General features: G+C 41.5%; 1 protein-coding gene across 1 annotated transcript in view; it reads left to right on the forward strand.

Moving 5' to 3' along the window:
• Positions 1-5,091: 5,091 nt before the first annotated feature.
• Positions 5,092-19,409, forward strand: part of EPHX1 (epoxide hydrolase 1) — an 87,035-nt gene continuing 72,717 nt past the window's right edge. Inside the window, exon 1 of the mRNA XM_089685080.1 lies at positions 5,092-5,296. The gene's annotated coding sequence lies outside the window, so the exon portion shown is untranslated. The remainder of the gene's footprint in view (positions 5,297-19,409) is intronic.

A 19,409-nucleotide genomic window follows, 5' to 3' on the forward strand; every position in this document is an offset into this window, starting at 1 on the left:
CACACCAGCCCTGTTTGAGCCACATTGCCCAATACTGTTCCAATGCAGATGCCTTGCTTTGTATAAATCCTGTTCACAGCAATGCACTGCATTGGTGAGCATTGAGAACAAAATTAATACTTTTTATCTCTACCTCCCAACTTTTGAGGTTCACAAAGAGGGACAATTTTTAAAGGGCAGCACAGCTAAATAGTGAGTGTGACCTGGGAAAAGTGAGCATGGCCACATGGGTGTGGTTTACAGATATTCCTCTAGCAGCTTTGATAGGAATCCTACCTGGCCCTGAAATATTTATCATAAGGATAGAAATACAATTCAAGAATTGCAATACGTATATAAACATTGTGGTTTAGAAGAAATCAGCCATAACTCCGGTATCATTTTGTTCAGTGAACGGCCGGCTTACTTATGAAAGCGGTCCTAGTGATCCTTGAGCCGCTGGATCGCTTTCCATAACAGCAGGAGGGGATGTCCCCTCCCGCCGCTCACCGATGTTTCTCAAGCTTACCGTTAACACCGGCAGGCCTGAGAAACGATCTGACGCGCGACCTTGTCAAGATGGCAATGATAAAAGACTGTATGGTCTTTGATTGCCTCAATCACGATGGAGCACAAGATCGACGTCATGACATCACATCTGGTCAGCAGCGGAAGTAAACAAGTTTTTTCTCTTTTTTAAAGCAAAAATAAAAAAAAATATATTTCTATTACAAGGAATGTTTACATTCTTTGTAATAGGAATAAAAACGAGAAAAAAAAATTAAAGGGACAGTGAGGTATCACCATGAACGTTAGAGAGAGCAATAATTCTAGCGCTAGATCTCCTCTATAACTCTAAACAGGTAACCTGTAAAATTTTTTTAAAGCGTTGCTTATGGAGATTTTTAAGTACCGTAGTTTGTTACCATTCCATAAGCGTGCACAATTTTAAAGCATGACATGTTAGGTATCTATTTACTTGCTGTAAGGTCCTCTTTCACATTTTACAAAATTCAGTAAAGTGGATGTTTTCCCAAAAAATTGCTTTAAAAAAAACTGCTGCGCAAATACCATGTGACATAAAAAAATTGCAACGATTGCCATGTCATTCTCTAGGTTCTTTGCTAAAATAAAATGTAAATATATACAGTCATGGCCGAAATTGTTGGCACCCTTGATATTTTTCCTGAAAATCAAGTATTTCACACAAAAAAGGTATTGCATTAACACATGTTTTGCTATACACATGTTTATTCCCTTTGTATGTATTGGAACAAATATAAAACAGAGGCAGAAAAGCAAATATGACATAATGTCACACAAAACCCCAAAAATGGGCTGGACAAAAGTATTGGCACCCTTAACTTAATATTTGGTTGCACACCCTTTGGAAAACATAACTGAAATCAGTCGCTTCCTATAACCATCAATAAGCTTCTGACACCTCTCACCCGGAATTTTGGACCACTCTTCCTTTGCAAACAGCTCCAGGTCTCTCTTATTGGAAGGACACCTTTTCCCAACAGCAATTTTAAGATCTCTCCACAGGTGTTCAATGGGATTTAGATCTGGGCTCATTGCTGGCCACTTCAGAACTCTCCAGCGCTTCTTTGCCATCCATTTCTGAGTGCTTTTTGACGTATGTTTGGGGTCATTGTCCTGCTGGAAGACCCAGGATCTTGGACGCAAACCCAGCTTTCTGACACTGGGCCCTACAGTGCGACCCAAAATCCTTTGGTAATCCTCAGATTTCATGATGCCTTGCACACAGTCAAGGCACCCATTGCCAGAGGCAGCAAAACAACCCCAAAACATCATTGAACCTCCACCATATTTTACCGTAGGTACTGTGTTTTGTTCTTTGTAGGCCTCATTCCGTTTTCGGTAAACAGTAGAATGATGTGCTTTACCGAAAAGCTCTATCTTGGTCTCATCTGTCCACAAGACGTTTTCCCAGAAGGCTTTTGGCTTACTCAAGTACATTTTGGCAAACTGTAGTCTTGCTTTTTTATGTCTCTGTGTCAGCAGTGGGGTCCTCCTGGGTCTCCTGCCATAGCGTTTCATTTCATTTAAATGTCGACGGATAGTTCACGCTGACACTGATGCTCCCTGAGCCTGCAGGACAGCTTGAATGTCTTTGGAACATGTTTGGGGCTGCTTATCCACCATCCGGACTATTCTGCGTTGCAATCTTTCATCAATTTTCCTCATCCGTCCACGACCAGGGAGATTAGCTACAGTGCCATGGGTTGCAAACTTCTTGATAATGTTGCGCACTGTGGACAAAGGCAAATCTAGTTCTCTGGAGATGGACTTGTAACCTTGAGATTGTTGATATTTTGCCACAATTTTGGTTCTCAGGTCCTCAGACAGTTCTCGTCTCCTCTTTCTGTTGTCCATGCTTAGTGTGGCACAGACAGACACACAATGCAAAGGTTAAGTGAACGTCTCTCCTTTTTATCTGCTTTCAGGTGTGATTTCTATATTGCCCACACCTGTTACTTGCCCCAGGTGAGTTTACAGGAGCATCACATGCTTGTAACATTCTTATTTATCCGCAGTTGTGAAAGGGTGCCAATACTTTTGTCCAGCCCATTTTTGGAGGTTTGTGTGACATTATGTCGAATTTGCTTTCTTTCCTCCCTTTTTTTGTTTTGTCCCAATACACACAAAGGGAATAAACATGTGTATAGCAAAACATGTGTTAATGCAATACGTTTCGTGAGAAATACATGATTTCCTGGAGAAATATCAAGGGTGCCAACAATTTCGGCCATGACTGTAATGTTTAGGGGTTCTAAGTGATTTTCTAGCAAAAAATACAGATTTAAACTTGAAAACAAAATGTCCCAGAAAATGCTTGGTCTTCAAGTGGTTAAAATGATTTATGTATTTGTTTAGCTAGCTAAGCTATTTTAGTAGTCTATTTATAATGTGGCAACCCAATGGCTTTTTCAGAGAATTCAGCGATGAACAACAAGAAATGTACAACATAGTATCGCGCAGGGCTTAAATTGTGTAACGCACAGAGGTCAGGGGTGTGTAAAGTGCAGGCCAATGTACAGAGTATAACCAAAAATTACCCCCTCCTACCAGTACAAATTCCCCTCCCAGCCCATATTCCCTCAGTACAGATCTCCGCTTCGCAGCCCCAAATCCCTACCCGGTAGAGAATCCCACCAGTACACACACCCCTCTAGTACAGACCTCTTTCCTCCCCATCTTTGCAGACTCCCTCCCTCCTCACCAGTACAGAGTTCCTCCTTCCAATACAGACCCCTTTCCCCATTAATCTCACTCACCAGTGGAATGGAGAGATGCAGCATTAGAAAGTCCTTCCCTTGGCTGGAGCTGAAAAGCTTCCCTCAGCTTGCCATATGAATGAGCTGCAGAAGGATTAGCATATGAATGAGCTGGTATTGCTTATTTATAGGCCTTCACTCATATGTAAATCCAGTGGTGATTTGCATATAAATTAGCCATGGGCTCAGTGTAGAGAGGCAGAGCCTTTGCAGGACTCGCCCCTTTACTTGGGACCCAGTGAGACTCAAAATGAGGGAAAGTCCCGTACAATCCATGACTGTCCACAGTGCAGTGCATTACAATGAATACACATAGAATTAACATAGAAGTGTAACGCCCTCCAGTGTAAATAATTTTTTTGTGTATAGTTAAAAGCTTGCCAGAAGCCTGAGTGTGAGTCAGCAAGGTTACTTTAGGTTAGGGCTGGAGGGCTCTACAGGTCAGTCCTCTGGTACTTCTCCCTGCTCTAGAGACTTGGAGAAGTTTCTAGAAGCCAGTAGGCGGTGGTGAGGAGGGGCTGATCTGCATATTTATAGAAGTCTGGCCAATCCCAGGCCTGGTAGTGTGGCTTGATCAGCCCATAAGTATGAGAGAGCCTGGCCAGCAAGGGAGTTGGTTTGAAGATAGAATGAGGAAGTCCTGCTGGTGTGGAGCTTGGGAGGGGGACTAGGAGGAGGGGGTCTACTTACAGGTTGAAAACGTGAAAGAGGGACCTCCACTGTTCTACAGTCCAGGAAAGGACAGCCTGTTAGCAATGGAAGTAGCCATCCCAGTTTAAGGCCTAAAAGCAGCTTCACCTTTTAAAGCTACAGGACAGTTTGAGTACCTCTACACCCCCTGGGTCTACCAGGGAGAGGGCGGTCAGGTGCAATACCAAGCTAGTTCTCCCTTGGATTCATTCTCATGCTCTCGGAATCTTTTGCCCTGGAATATACTCTCATGACAACCAGGTGGATGAAGAGATTTATATCTGAGGTCTGAAGAGGTTAATTTAAGGGGACCACGTGCTCCTTGTAAAGACTGTGTGCTAATTCTCCAAAAGAGAAGAGCCACTCCTGAAGGAGTAGAGAGTCCAGGATCTATTCTTTGTGCTTTTTGCTGAAATCATTGCCTTTTTGTACATAGGAAGTTGTCCTCCAAGTTGTTTCAGTTCCACTGGGCATCCCAGACCCCATCCAAGTCGTTAACCCCTAATAAAACAACAAAAACCATGCTTATGGACTGTTTACTGACTTTGGATTCAAGAACGGAAAATGCGTGTTGCCTGGCTGTGCAGAGCTTAAGGGGGACCCAAGACTCAGCGGCTCATGTGGGGGTAGCGCTACAGAAGAAAAAAAAAAGCACTGCAATGGGTTATAACAATGCATTTCATGCAGGTTCACTTGATACACACCAAACACCCATCTAGGTCAGTTTCTTGGACATAATCGGACATCTTGGAGGTAACTGGATACACATTAATTTACATCCAGCTGCCCATAGACCTAACATGAGTTTTGGGGGACAAAAAAAACTGAACAGGACATGAATGTGACAAAATCGTCACCCGTACTGTTCTGCTCCAATCAAAATGGACATTGCCAATGCGAAAGGGGCCTAATATGTTGGTAAATACTGTCCATCAGAGGTCACACAGAGACAGTTGTGACATAAATATGGACAGTGAGTAGTATGGAGGCAGAGCTGGGAGCTATGTATCCCATACAGCACAAATGGCTGGAAGGCGGCGTGCTCCGAGGACTGTACATGAACACAGAAGAGGGAGGACGTTCATACAGACCCAACCCTACTCCGGCTGCAAACTTTGTACACATCCAGAGGCCCAGGCTTCAATGGAAGTCCCATCATGCTCTTCTTTCCTGCTGTTTATCAGTGTAGGGGGAAGGGAGCATAGAGTGCAGGCAGAGTGAAGCTGCAGGACAGGTGAGACTTCTCTGGGAGCTTCTGAGGACCATCCAGCCTGGGAGAGAGGGAACAGGATCCATCAGAGCCCAGGAGCACAGGGGACTGACAGGTGATCACCTCCTACACCAATACATTCTCAAGTCTTTTGTATTTTGTCACTCTTCTGGTTTGAAGTTCTTTGCAGGAATTGTAGCAAGCTGCAGAAGATCCTAGTCCACTCTATCGTCTATCAAGAGTTGGCATTTAGGACTCCTTCACCCCACGCAGTGCTTGTGATTGTACACACAACACATGTGCAGGGGTATGCGGTGCGAACACGCGCTACTGAGCGCTGCAATGTGTCGTTAAAATGCACCGCTATACCTGATTTATTTTTTGTTTCTCTTTTTGTTTAAAACTTCTATGTAACTATGCAATGTGTTGCATTATTGCACAGCGCAATGCAAAAGGCTGCAACGTGTCCCATTTTTTTTTTTCTTCATCACAAATGAACTGATGCATAAGATATAAGGTACATTGGACAATGTTGCCCAATGCTGCTGGTGTGAATGAACACTTACCCTAGGTTCACACCTAAGCGTTTTCTGCAGCGTTTTGCAGAAACTCACCACAGTCCATTTATAAACACTGTATAATAAACACTGTATAATAATTTAACATGATTTCCTATGGGACACGTTCACATCTCCGCGTTTTCACCCAGTGCGTTTTTTGGAAAGGGTCAGGGACTTTTTTTGCATTGCGTTTTTGGTCCTATAAACTTCAATGGAAACACTGCAGAAAAGCATGTATTGCGTTTATGCCACATTTTTTTTTATGCGTTTTAAATCTGACTAGCAACAAAAAAAAAATGTTATAAATGAAAAAACCCAAAACACATTAAAAACGCAATACGGAAACAGCTCAAACGCAACCTGCATAGGTGTGAACCTAGCCATTGGTTTATTCACACTGTAATACACGCATACACATATATGATCAGCGGCGTCATTTCACTGCGAAAATACCGATTAGTGATGCTTTGCCGAAGGGTAATTTTCAATTCTGCTGGTTAGGTGGAATCTGATTAAAGACGGTAATAGATAACACGGTGTTCTTTTCGTTATATGTACAGTAGTTTAGTTTTTTTTATTGTGTTATTTGTATTCGTGTTCTCTTTTTTTTTTTTTTTTTTTTGTGTAGTTGATTGCTATTTGTGTGCTGTCACTTTTTTAAGGCTACATTCACACTAGACTGCACGGGAAAATGTGCAGGTTAGTGTCAGTGCCATCTCTGGCAGGGAGCGTCTTTATCTGAAGTGTCACATAGTGTTTGTTTAGATCTCTGCGCAGCAGCATTCTGCGTTATTGCACACGTTTAAGTGAGCATTGCCCACTGCCTGCAGCCTGTCAAAGACTATGGCAGGATGAAACATGCTGCAGCTGGATGGCAGGTATTCTGTCTTCTGGGTCTCCTGTCCCTGAACACAGAGACCTGAATTTGAGTATTACTCAGCACAGCTGTCAGCCCTGTCTATCCACAGCGAATTTCATCCTGCCATAGACTTTGACAGGCTGCTGGCGGTTGGACTAGATGCTGCACCTTTGCCTTTCAACACAAGCCAGATAAAGCCTGTCTCATTTTCTGGCTAGATGACATCCAGCATCATTTAGCTTCTTCCACCACAACCTGACCGTCTCTGTCCCGCCTCTTTCATTCATTGGATTATAGTTCTTTCAATCATAGAGGCTCAGGATCACATGTGGGCATTACCTAGGGTGGTCTGCATGCAAGTAGGAACTTCCACTTCTCCAGAATGACATCCAGCCATCAAGACATTTTAATATTTGTAAGTCCTCCCAAGAGGCAGCCCACTGCTTGCATCAGGACTGAGGGCTCTTGCGGGGAGTACAGACTGCTTGCATCAGGACTGAGGGCTCTTGCGGGGAGTACAGACTGCTTGCATCAGGACTGAGGGCTCTTGAGAGTAGTACAGAGGCAGGGAGCTGTGATGTTTTCAGGAAGCTGTATGTATAGCACCCTCCTGAATCCTCCCATCAAAATGTACCTGCATTGCATAGAGAAGCACAGAGAGCCAGTGATGATGTCACTGGGTCTAAAATAAGGTATGTAATGAAACCTGAAAGGTTTTAGTTCAACAAATCATTAGCATGTTGATGGGGGAGGAAAGGGGAGGGGGTCCAGGGAAGGCAAAATATAAGCAAATTATACTTCAGCTTTAAAGTGCATCTAAAACCACTTTTTGTAGTTGTGGATGGAGTGTGGAAGATTAGAACCCATGTCAGGTTTTTATTGCTGCTCATTTCCTCACTGGGGAGAATTGCCCTCTGAATTTGTCCTGGTGATCATTTTCAATGTGCCCAATATTGTTGATACCAAAAGAGAAATAAAGGGAAACTCTTCAAATGAGAGAGGTTGTACTGTAAAAAAAAACCCCGCTAGTGACACAGATATATGCAGCATCGCCAAAGTGGACCTTCTTCTGAGATGTTGCATATACATGCACTGGTTTTTTGTGATGGAAGCACGCTCCATAGTGCACTCCCAGCAGTGAGATCGAACTGTCACATGATTGCTGTGATAGCCCGTGATTGGCTGTAATAGGGAACTCGCCCCTGTACTCTTTCTGCAATCTTTTTCTCCTAGCCAGAGAAGAAAATTGAAAAAAAAAAATGATAAAATAATAGCGCTTGATCTAGGTCAGTGGTCTCCAAACTGCGACCCAGGGGCCAAAAGCGGCCCTTTGATTGCTTTTATCTACTCTTTGGGCACTATTTCTTCCACTGATACCAACAATGGGGTATAATTCCCCTCGTTAACACCAGTGAAGGAGCACAATTCCTCCCATTGATACCAATAAAGAAGCCCAAGGACACCAATGTTCCTCCCAGTGAGACCAACAATAGGACCCAATGACACCAATGATGGGACACAGTTTATTCCGGTGACACCACTAATGGGGCCCAATGACATCAATGATGGGACACAATTCCTCCCAATGACACCTATAATGGGGCACTATTTTCATATGTACACCAACAGTGGGGCCCAATGACACCAACGATGTGTCACAATTCCTCCCACTGACACCAATGATGGGGCATTGTTTTGTTTTTTCCCACTAATGTATGTACCTATTCTACTCCCAGTGGCCACAGTCTGGCCCTCCTAAAGTCAGAAAGTCAGTAAACTGTCCCTTTGCTTAGAAAGTTTAGAAACCCCTGATCTAGGCTATTGTCGGGGTCAAAGTGAGGGTCAGTACGTTTTTACGCAGGCAAAAAAAATGTGCACTATTGCTTCTTGGCCCTACCTTGGCCAAACAACATCAAGAGTAGGAAAATGTATTTAATTTTTTTTTTTTGCATGTAGTAGGTCATGGTAATAGCAAAAAATATATAACTATATAATTTAAAAAAACATTGTTTTTTTTTACTATTTTGGGCCTTCAATTAAAAAAAAAAAAAATCATTCATCTATTACCATTTACCAAATGAAAGCTGAAATGTATTCTGAAAAAACGGTATAATTCACCTGGGTTCACTAAGTAGTAGTTATGGAATGTACAAAGTTGCAAAACTGTGTTCAGGTGTTAAGATTTCTTTTACCTTCAGACACTAAGACGTTAAAGTGGAGCTCCACCCAAAAGGGGAAGTTCCGCTTTAATGCTTTGTCCTCCGCTCCCCATTAAGGATTGGGACCTTTGGGGAGTGGGTACCTGAATTTGACAGCTACCCGCTCCCACTGCATGAAGCTAAAAAACTTCAGCATTCAAAACCACTTTAAGTTACTTGTTAAAAAAATGTAAGTTACAGTATACACTGTCCAAGTAGAGCAATATTTGTGATGACTGGGAAGGGACTGGGGAATTAAAGGTTTCCCTGAGTAGCAATAATCAATGCTTTTGATTGTTGAAATGCAAAATGTCTTTCACATTGGAATTTTTTAAATCCAATAAAACCTGTAGAAAAAAATTATTGTGCCAGTGGACTCCAACCCTTTCTTTTTTCTGAGCAGGAAAAGTGAGTTCATAGACAGGCAGACTGCCCATCTCACTCAGAACTGGACTAGACCTGAGAGTTCAAAGTCTTTTTGCTGCTTGTAATCTCTGCAGCTAGTCTTGTAACCCATGCCCTTTTTATCGATTTCAAATTTCAGCATTGTGTAAAGATACCTTATTCACATTACTCACATAATCATGGTTCAGTATCTTTTTTTTATGTAGAAAATTATTTAAATTGATATATTTAACATTTTATTTATACAATCTTTGTTTTATAAATAAAAATGTTATACAGGGTACAGCATGACCCAGGATTCCCAGAGCACTGTGGGTTATTTTAAAAACTACAGGCAAAATTTGTTTTGCATTTTGGATAAAATGAGGGAGGGTATAGTCACTGTTAGTTTATTTTTGCCATCTGTGTCCCATTAACCACTTGCCCTCCTGAGGATTTACCCCCCTTAATGACCAGGCCTCTTTTTGCTACTCGGCGCTGCACTAATTCAACTGATAATTGCGCGGTCATGCAATGCTACACCCAAACGAAATTTACGTCCTTTGGTCAGTGGTATTTAATCACATGCGCTTTTTATTTTTCACGCTATAAACAAAAAAAGGCCCAACATTTTGAAGAAAAACAATATTTTTTACTTTCAGCTATAAAAAATATATAGTAAACTCAAAGTTGGTTATAAATTTAGTCCAAAATGTATTCTGCTACATGTTTTTGGTAAAAAAATCCCAATAAGTGTATATTGATTGCTTTGTGTGAAAGTTATAGCGTCTACAAACTATGGTATAGATACTGCAATTTACGCCAATTTTTGCTATACAGCACTGCGCTAGTTTAACAGAGAATTGAGCGGTCATGCAATACGGTACATAAATGAAATTTACATCCTTTTTTTTTCCCCACAAATTGAGCTTTCTTTCAGTGGTATTTGATCGCCTGTGCGGTTTTTATTTTTTGCGCTATAAAAAAAAAAAGGCTGACAATTTTGAGGAAAAAAAACAATATTTTGGACTTTTTGCTATAAAACATGTCCAGTAAAAAAAAATTAAAAAATCAAATTTAGTCATAAATTTCTGCCAAAATGCATTCTGCGACATGTCTCTGCTAAAAAAAAAAAAAACCCAATACGTGTAAATTAATTGGTTTACATGAAAGTTATAGCGTTTACAAATGGCGGGAAAGATGCTGGGATTTTGTTTTTTTTATATTAATAATGGCGGCGATCAGCGACTTATGGCGGCGATCAGCGACTTATGGTGGGACTGCGGCGGACATTCTGACATTGGGGGGTACTGACTTGGGGTCACTGACATCCCCAGTGACACCAATACAGTGATCAGTGCAAAAAAAAAAAACACTGACACTGTACTAATGGCACTGGGGAGGAAAGCGTTAACTGTGTGAGGGGAGTGTTTTTACTAGGGGGGCGAGGGGTGTACTGCACGGGACACCGCTGATCGGGAGAGAGAAACTCTTCTGTCCCGATCAGCTTGTCTTGGAGCTGTCAGGGAACTGACAGAAAGCACAGCTACTGCAGCTGTGTTCTCTGTCAGCGATCGCCGGGACATAGCCGGTAACGACCGGCTGTGACCCGGCGACTGACATCCGCGGCTGTGATCAGCGGGACAGGTAGGGCGGTGTCGTGCCTCGCGCGCGCCCCCTACCTGTTTACAAAACAAATTAAGGAAATTCTTTGGGGACCCTTGGTCACCAGAACTTGTGTTCCCATTGGAAAATTTCCCATCTATTACTTTGCTGAGGACAACACAAATTTGGGGTATTATTTTCGATAATGGTAAAAAGGTAAATCTCCCTAACAGTCAGCAATAAAAAACTAATAGGTGTTCTAATTCATCCCCACTGTATCCAAAACTAAAAACAATTTGTTGCTTTTACTTATACTTTAAGACACAAGTTGTTTATTGTAGCCACTCTCTCTGATTGAAACCTTTTATGGAGAGAAAGGGTAAGGAGTCTGCTGCTTGAGCTATTCAGCTCTGTAAACAAGTTTTTTTTTTTTATTATCAGCAAAGCAGATAAAGATAAACAGAAATCTAATATGTACACTAAAACGTTAAAACGGAATTACACTATATTCTATTCATACCTCTATTACAAGAGCACTCTGGAGTCTTGGGAAATGTCTTCTTAAACCATGAGGATGCCCAGGAGGATATGGTGGGTAACATCCTAGGAGGTATACTTCAGGAGTGGAGGAAAGGAGTGGAAGTATGCTGATGATTCCTACTATATGATTAAGGCCTTTTTTATTTTTGTTCTGGTAAGAGTATATATGCTTTTTCACCATAGAAGTGTACACTGCTGTGGTCACTTGTCTTTGCTGTATTCACAGAGTGACGCACTCACTTATCCTTGCACAGTGTTCACTATTTTGCATTATATGAAATTTTGGTTCTTTATTTTGAGTTATATCTTCATGGGAAAGGAATGATATTTTTGTGATGTGTTTAAGGTAATGCACTATTTAGTTTTTTCTTTTTTTGAGGTGCTTTCTGTCCTTTAAGAGCCAGTGGAGGGGCTAAGCACCAAAGGATTTGACAAGTTAGATTTTGGACACTCATTTTTGTTGCATTGACTTTATTTCAATACTTTTGAGTGACTTTACACGTATATAATAATTTTTGAACATTGGACTTTATGTTTGGAATTTTTTACAGTTTATAACTATTTGAGTTTTAGTACTTGGGTTTATGGTGTGGAGGTTAGTGTACATATTAGATTTCTATTCAATTATTTGCACGTTCAAAGGTGAAAGTTTTTTTTTTCTAGTATGTGAAAGGGTAGTTTGATTAGTTTAGTGGCAGGTGATACCGTACCTATATTTCTAAAAGCAGATAGGATAGCCTGTGTAGGAAGCAGAGGGGTAAACAGGCTCCTCAGAAACCGTTTAACAAACTTAAAATCCGCTTTATTTCCCACGTAACAGAAAAATTATATTCTTTGTCTTCAGAATCAGTTCAACCAAACAGGTAAATCTTCCCATCAATACCACACATGAATACATGAATAACTTTCAGCGTCCTAGCCACAGATTACGCAGTATTTCAAAGTCTCTGTTACAGGCAAGCTCACCCAGCAGGTCAAAGTCAGAATATGGAGACTTCCCAGCAGCTTCCAGGTCTCCTTACTACAGATGGCAAAACTGCCATCAGCCAACCTTTCTGACCAGCTGCTTAAAGTGGAGCTCCACCCAAAAGGGGAAGTTCCGATTTAAGTTTTTGTCCCCCGCACCCCACTAAGGATTGGAGCACCTTTGGGGAGCAGGTACCCGAATTCGATAGGTACCCGCTCCCACTACTGCTGCGATCGCCTAAGGCGATCGGAAGCAGAAGTTATCCTCCCCCTGTAGTCTTCTGGGACACGTGGCAGGTCCCAGAAGACTACGGGGCCATTCACAAAGCACAGCTCTTCCTGCGCATGCGCAGTGGGCACCCGGCGGTGAAGCTGCAAGCTGTCACTGCCGGGTGCCCACAGTGAAGGTTCCGGCACCAGGGAGAGAAGACGTTAAGTGAAACCAGCAGTGGTGAGGACACCGCTGGACTGAGGGACAGGTAAGTGACTATTTTAAAAGTCAGCAGTTACAGTTTTTGTAGCTGCTGATTTCTATTTTTTTTTTTTCTGCTGGAACTCTTTAATAAACAGGTCTGAAGAGGTAGCACCTTCCCTCTTCAGTTAACCCTCTCTTAACCCTGCCCCAGGCTGACTCTCTACACCTGGAAAAATGTGAAAAGAAGTCTGAAACTCTAGTTTATTTTGCTACCTGCACCTTTTTTTGCAAAGCAACACACCACAGTGTACAGCATGAGCTGTGGTGCAATATAGCACGGATGTGTTGCCCTCTACTGTAATAAAGCATTGAAATGCCATTCAAAATGAATGTCACCATAGCACAACGTAGTCTGTGTATTACCATGCGGTAAAATGTTTAATTTACTGCAACGCAATAATATGATTGGTTCCTAAAAGTCTCAGTACATAATTTCCATATCTATCAGCCACCTTAAAACCAATAATGAATCAACAAAAATAAAAACAGATAGGGATGGAGACATGAAGTTTACCCTTTTGATAGACAACACCCAGGAGTACAATGATGTCAGCTCTCTGCGGATGATTGTGAGAATGCTGGGGGAAGAAAGGGCACCTAAGTGGCGGGACCGTATGGGATAGTGACTCGGTCCGCAGCCAGACCCCGGACTATTAGAAAATTTAATTAATGTTTCAAAAAAATAATATATACACACACACTGGGTATAGAAAAGGATCACCCCCTTTAGAACAGCCTGAAATGAAGACAGACAGTTTTTGTTTTATCCAGCTGTATTTTTCAAACACAGTGTGGTCATTTTTGCTGTGAGCTTTGGGTCATTGTCATATTGATAGGGAAACCTTCTTCCCAATGACAACTTTCTAGCAGAGGGCAGCAGATCTTCCTCAAGACTTTGACGGTATTTTGCCCCATCCATTTTTCCTTCAATCCTGACAAATGCTTTAGTCCCTGCTGCAGAGAAACCCCCCATAACCAGATATTACCACCTCCATGCTTTACTGTAGGAATGGTGTTATATGGATGGTGAGCTGTATTGGAATTCCGCCAGATATATATATTTAGTGTTGGGCCAAATAATCAAATTTTAGTCTCATCTGACCATAACACCTTTTTCCATGTGGCCTCAGAATCTTCAAGGTGTGTGTTGGTAAAGCTCAGTCATGACTACATGTGGCCTTTCTTGAGGAGCGGCTTGTTTCTTGCAACCCTCCCATACAAGCCGCATTTGTGATATTGTCACATGCCCACAATGGCCACTCGTCGTCATTTCCTGCCACTGCTTCAGAGTTGCTGTAGGCCTCTTGGTAGCCTCTCTGAACAGTTTCCTCCTGGCTCTTTCATCCAGTTTGGAGCGACGTCCTGATCCAGGGAGGGTCTGTGTTATACCGAATACCTTCCACTTCTTAATAATACACTTCACTTTGCTTCTAGGCCTTTGGAAATATTTTGTATCCATCTCCTGATTTATGTCTGTCCACAACTTTATCCTTTTGACAGTGCCTTGCCACCCATAGTTGATTGTTTGCTTCAGTTGCACTATCAGGGACTGAAATGCTCTTTTCATGCTGAGCTAGTCAAAATGACTACAGCTGAAAGTTAAATGGCTCTGTGTACCATTGAGAAGGTGATTAGCTGCACCTGATTGAGTTTACAAGTCATTTTTAGGAGAGGGGTGATCTTTTTTCCAACGGCACGATTCTGTTTTTAATTTTTTCTTTTTTTTTTACATGTTGATGTTATATCTTTCACTTGGCTGGTATATGTTTCACTGAGTAAATGCAGCTGGAAAAAACAAAAACTGTGTCTGTCTTCATTTCAGGCTGCAAAGCAACAAAATGTGATTATTTTAAGGGGGGGGGGGTGATTTTTTTCTATAGCCACAGTGTATGTTTTTTATATATATATATATATATATTATAATGTCTCGTATATAAAAGCAAATCTCAAGCACATGACTTGCAAGCGCAATCACGTGAGGTATAAATTCCCCTCGGCTTGTTCTAAATCCATGGAATATGACTCCATGTCCATACTTAGCAGCAGCAATTTGTAAACCAAGTTAGTAACTCTAAGACAAAAGTCCTGGCTACACGGTATCTATATACTCTGTACATGAGCATGATGTAAGATATATACTGATCAGCCATAACTTGGCTTTAACCACTGACAGGTAAAAGTGAATAACATTGATGGTCATGTTAAATTGGTATCTGAAAGTCGGTGGGATATATTAGGCAGCAAGTAAACATGTTATCCCTGAAGTTGATGTGTTGAAAGCCAAAAAACTGGTAATCTCAGTTTGTTGTGTATGGGGGTTGCGTAGCTGCATACTGGTCAGGGTGCCCATGATGAACCCAGTCCACAGCCAAAAACATCTACACGTGGCACATGAGCATCAGAACTGGACCATGGAGCAATGGAAGAAGGTGGCCTGGTTAGATGTATCACATTTTCTTTTACATCATATGGATGGCTGGGTGTGTGTGCATCTTTTACCTGGAGAAGAGATGGCACCAGGATGCAGTATGGGAAGAAGACAAGGCAAGTTTCTGCTGGGAAACCTCGGGTCCTGCCAATCATGTGGATAATATTTGACACGTATCACCTACCTTGTATCACCTACATTTGTTGCTGACCAAGTACATTCCTTAATGGAAACAGTATTCCCTGATAGCAGTGGCCTCTTTCTGCAAGATATTGTCCTCTGCCACACTGCAAAAATGGTTCAAGAATGGTTTGAGAAACACAGCAAGTCTGAGGTGTTGACTTGGCCTCCAAATTCTCCAGGTCTCAATCCAATTGAGCATCTGTGGGATGTGCTGTAAAAACAAGTCCAATCCATGGAGGCCCCACCTTGCAACTTACAGGATTTAAAGGATCTGCTTTCATCAAAACACACATCCGACACAGTTCAATGGTAATGTGCCTAAAATGTATGTAAACCGCGCCTAAAATGTATGTAAACCGCGCCTAAAATGCACACCACAGATGTGAATCGGCCCTAAAACACTGCATGGCCTTTATTTCAGTTCTACTAACCTGATTCACAAGCTGTTGCTACTAACAACCGACATTGTGCAGAATTCAGTAAAGCGATAATTTTTCGGGCAGCATGGCCCCTTTTACATGGCCTGCACCTTATTTATGAAAACTGTGTGCCTGTTACAATACCAGTACTGACATGTTTTCCAGATTCAGGTACAGTAGTTCTTACTGCAGCCACTTTTACTTTGTCACTATGGCTGTGACAGATTCTAAAAGAATTGCCGCCAGTTCACAGATAAGTAAATGGAGGTAAATACAGTGCCTTCAAAACATATTAATACCCCTTAAAATTTTCCACATAAAAGTATTTTATTGGGATTTTATGTAATAGACCAACACGAAGTGACACATAATTGTGAAGTAGAAGGAAAATGATAAATGACTTTCAAAATTATTTTACAAATAAATGTCTGAAAAATGTGATGTGCATTTGTATTCAGCTCCCTTTACTCTGATACCCCTAACTAAAATCTAGTGGAACCAATTGCTTTCAGAAGTTACCTAATTAGTAAATAGAGTCCACCTGTGTGTAAGTTAATCTCTGTATAAATACAGCTGTTCTGTGAAGTCCTCAGGTTTGTTAGAGAACATTAGTGAACAAACAGCATCATGAAGGCCAAGGAACACAGCTGTCAGGGATAAAGTTGTGGAGAAGTTTAAAGCCCCTGTGTGGCTTTCTCTGCAGCAGCTGAGAGCCAGCTTCTTCTCTTCTCCTTCCATTGGCTTTCAGCTGATGCAGAGAGATGCACCTGATCACCCTCCCTGTGCACCATACGTTTTCCCCTGCTGCACAGGCCCCCACCCCTGCAATGCTGCTGGTTTCCCAGCTCTCCTTTCCACCGGCAGCTGCAAGCTCACAATAGGATCCGTAACAATGGAGAGGTGGGGGAAGGGTCTGGTAAATATGTCACATTTACCAGGCCCTTCCATTCCTGAATGAACACAATAACTGATCGGTGTCGATCACTCGTTCATTCATAACTGTGTTGTTTGTTTTTTTTTTGGGGGGGAGCCCTGTTGGAAATCACGGGGCCCCATGCAGCCAACCTAACAGCAGCCCTGCCTGTCTCTAAATAATTATCACTAACTGAGGGAACATGTAAGAAATGGAGAGGGTCTAGCTATGACTAAACTAACTAGCACTAAACAGGAGGGGAGGATAGAGGAAGATGGTAAAATCACATTAGTAAACAAGTAGTGACCTGAAACTGCCACTAGGTATCAGCATACAAAAAAACAATAATAATGCAGTTCAATAAAAGGCATGAAAAATACATGGAAGAAGGGCAGAACACATGGTGAGCTCTGGTATTAAGGGTGCATAACCAGAGTATTTCCATTTATTTAGGGAAAGTGGAGGGGATTTTATACCTCATGGCATTGCTTTTGCATGTGAATACCTGATGTTTATCTTGATGCTTTACTGGGGCCCCGTGATATACATTTGTGTCTGTTTTTTTAAGAGTGGGTGTCTATTCTATAAGAACAAATCATTTTATTATTGATTAAAAGAGATTTTTTATGTCACTTCTTTATGTTTGTCATCTGAATATCTGTCAAAAAATGATGTTTTATTTCAGCCCCACCTTTTCAGATCTTCACTTTTCTAGTTCCTTGATATATAATAAATCTTGATCTTGGGTGATACATATATCTTAGGTAATAAATATACAATAAATCTTGACCTTGGGTGGTAATCTCTGTGTCATCTCTAAATGGAAAAGTGATTCACTTCTGTGGGGTAAAGGCTGCACACTCCTATCGTCCAATGGTCAGTAATTTCTCAACCCTTATTCCAGGGCATAGTTCATTGATACAAACTTTATACAGCATGCTGCTGTTCGGATCTGTGGCAATGCACACAACACACATCCCATTGATAGACAGAAATGGTGAAGAAGCCATGAAGTATTTTACAAAGTTCACTTCCTTCCTGTTTCAAGCAGAACATTGATAATGTTAGTGTTCTGAATGAATATGAATCCACTGATCCATTTCACATGTAGCAGATATACTTCCTCTGCCCCTTGATTGCTGGCACAACACGGGGTAGGTCTTGGTTCACACCTATGCTCTTTGCTTTTGATCCGGTTTGTAATGCTTTTTGCATTGTGCTTTGCATTTTTACACACTCGTTTTTGATGCATTTTTACCTCTTTTTTGTTCTGTTTTTGTTTTTTTGTTAATTGTGAAATTATAAGGGATGAACAACATCCCTTGTGACATGGGTCATGACAGGTCCTCTTACTGAGACATCTGGGGGTCTATTAGACCCCGGATTCCTCCTTTTGCCCTCTAAAGCATCTGATCAAACCAGATCGCAGACCAGTAACAGCTAGTATAGATCTGAGCAAAATCGGAAGTATATATGCATTGCTTCTGGTTTCTTAGACCATTATTATACAGTATTTATAGAGCCCCAACAGTTTGCTCAGCACTGTACATTATAATGGGAGACAGTACACAAGACAGTACAGTAACAATACCATACATGAGGGTTTTAGGGAACTGCTCCTTTGAACTTACAATCTAGGAGACCATAGAGATGATCAGAGAAGTTTCAGTTCTCGGTCATCTCTATGGTAAGCCAGAACCACCAGCTTCTGTCCTGGGCTGCCCACCCAGGAAGGCGGCAGGGTGGCCCCTTTTGGTCATATGAAAAAGCAATCCAGTGGCAATTATTAGCTTCTAGAATTGCTTTTACATGATTCAGCATTGCTGGCTGAAAAATTTTATATTGGGGTCATGACTGCAGCTGCAGCCATGGCCCCGGTATGACCACTGTTACCGAAGGACGCATGGGTACTTCCTAAGGCCAGCAAGTGCTTAAAACGTGGCACAGAAATTGTATGATGCTCTTGCTTTCTGTGTGTGGGAAACTGCACTGCATTTTTCAGTGCATGGGAGTGTCATCAAGCGTAATGGCACCCCACATGTTTTCTGTGCAGCACTGCATTTTGGGTGTGGCTGTGCTAATGCGTGTGACTTACATGCACTTCTGCACCCACATACTGTATATGTGAACGTAGCCTTAGGGCTTGTTTACACCAGATGCTGTTTGACGTGTTTTGAAAGTAGTATGCAATGCATATGCAAAAATAATAATTGTATTTCAATGAGCCTAGTTTACACCATTGTGGTGCTTTTATGTGCGTTTAAAAAAAAAAAAAAAAAAAGTACAGCATGTTTCATTCTTTTGCACATAAATGCCAAACTGCAAATGAATGCACCACAAATGCATGTAAACTCAGTAAAAAATACATATATAATCCCTTAAAATGCACCACAAATCCGCTTCAAATGAATGTAAATGTGTGTGTTTGTGGAACTGCACAATAAATGCGGGGATTATGGGGTAACAAGCCCTTAATCACTTGCCTAATGGGCACTTTCACCTCCTTCCTGCCCAGACCAATTTTCAGCTTTCAGTGTTGTCGCACTTTGACTTTGAATGACTATTGCGCGGTCATGCAACACTGTACCCATATTACATTTTTATTATTTTTTTGAGACCTATAGAGCTTTCTTTTGGTAGTATTTATTCACCACTCTTTTTTTTTTTTTTCCTAAACAAATGAAAAAAGACCAAAAAT

The sequence above is a fragment of the Staurois parvus genome, unplaced genomic scaffold (assembly GCF_062004578.1).
Source record: "Staurois parvus isolate SC_StPar_1 unplaced genomic scaffold, SC_StPar_1.0 ptg000362l, whole genome shotgun sequence".
Lineage (NCBI taxonomy): Eukaryota > Metazoa > Chordata > Amphibia > Anura > Ranidae > Staurois > Staurois parvus.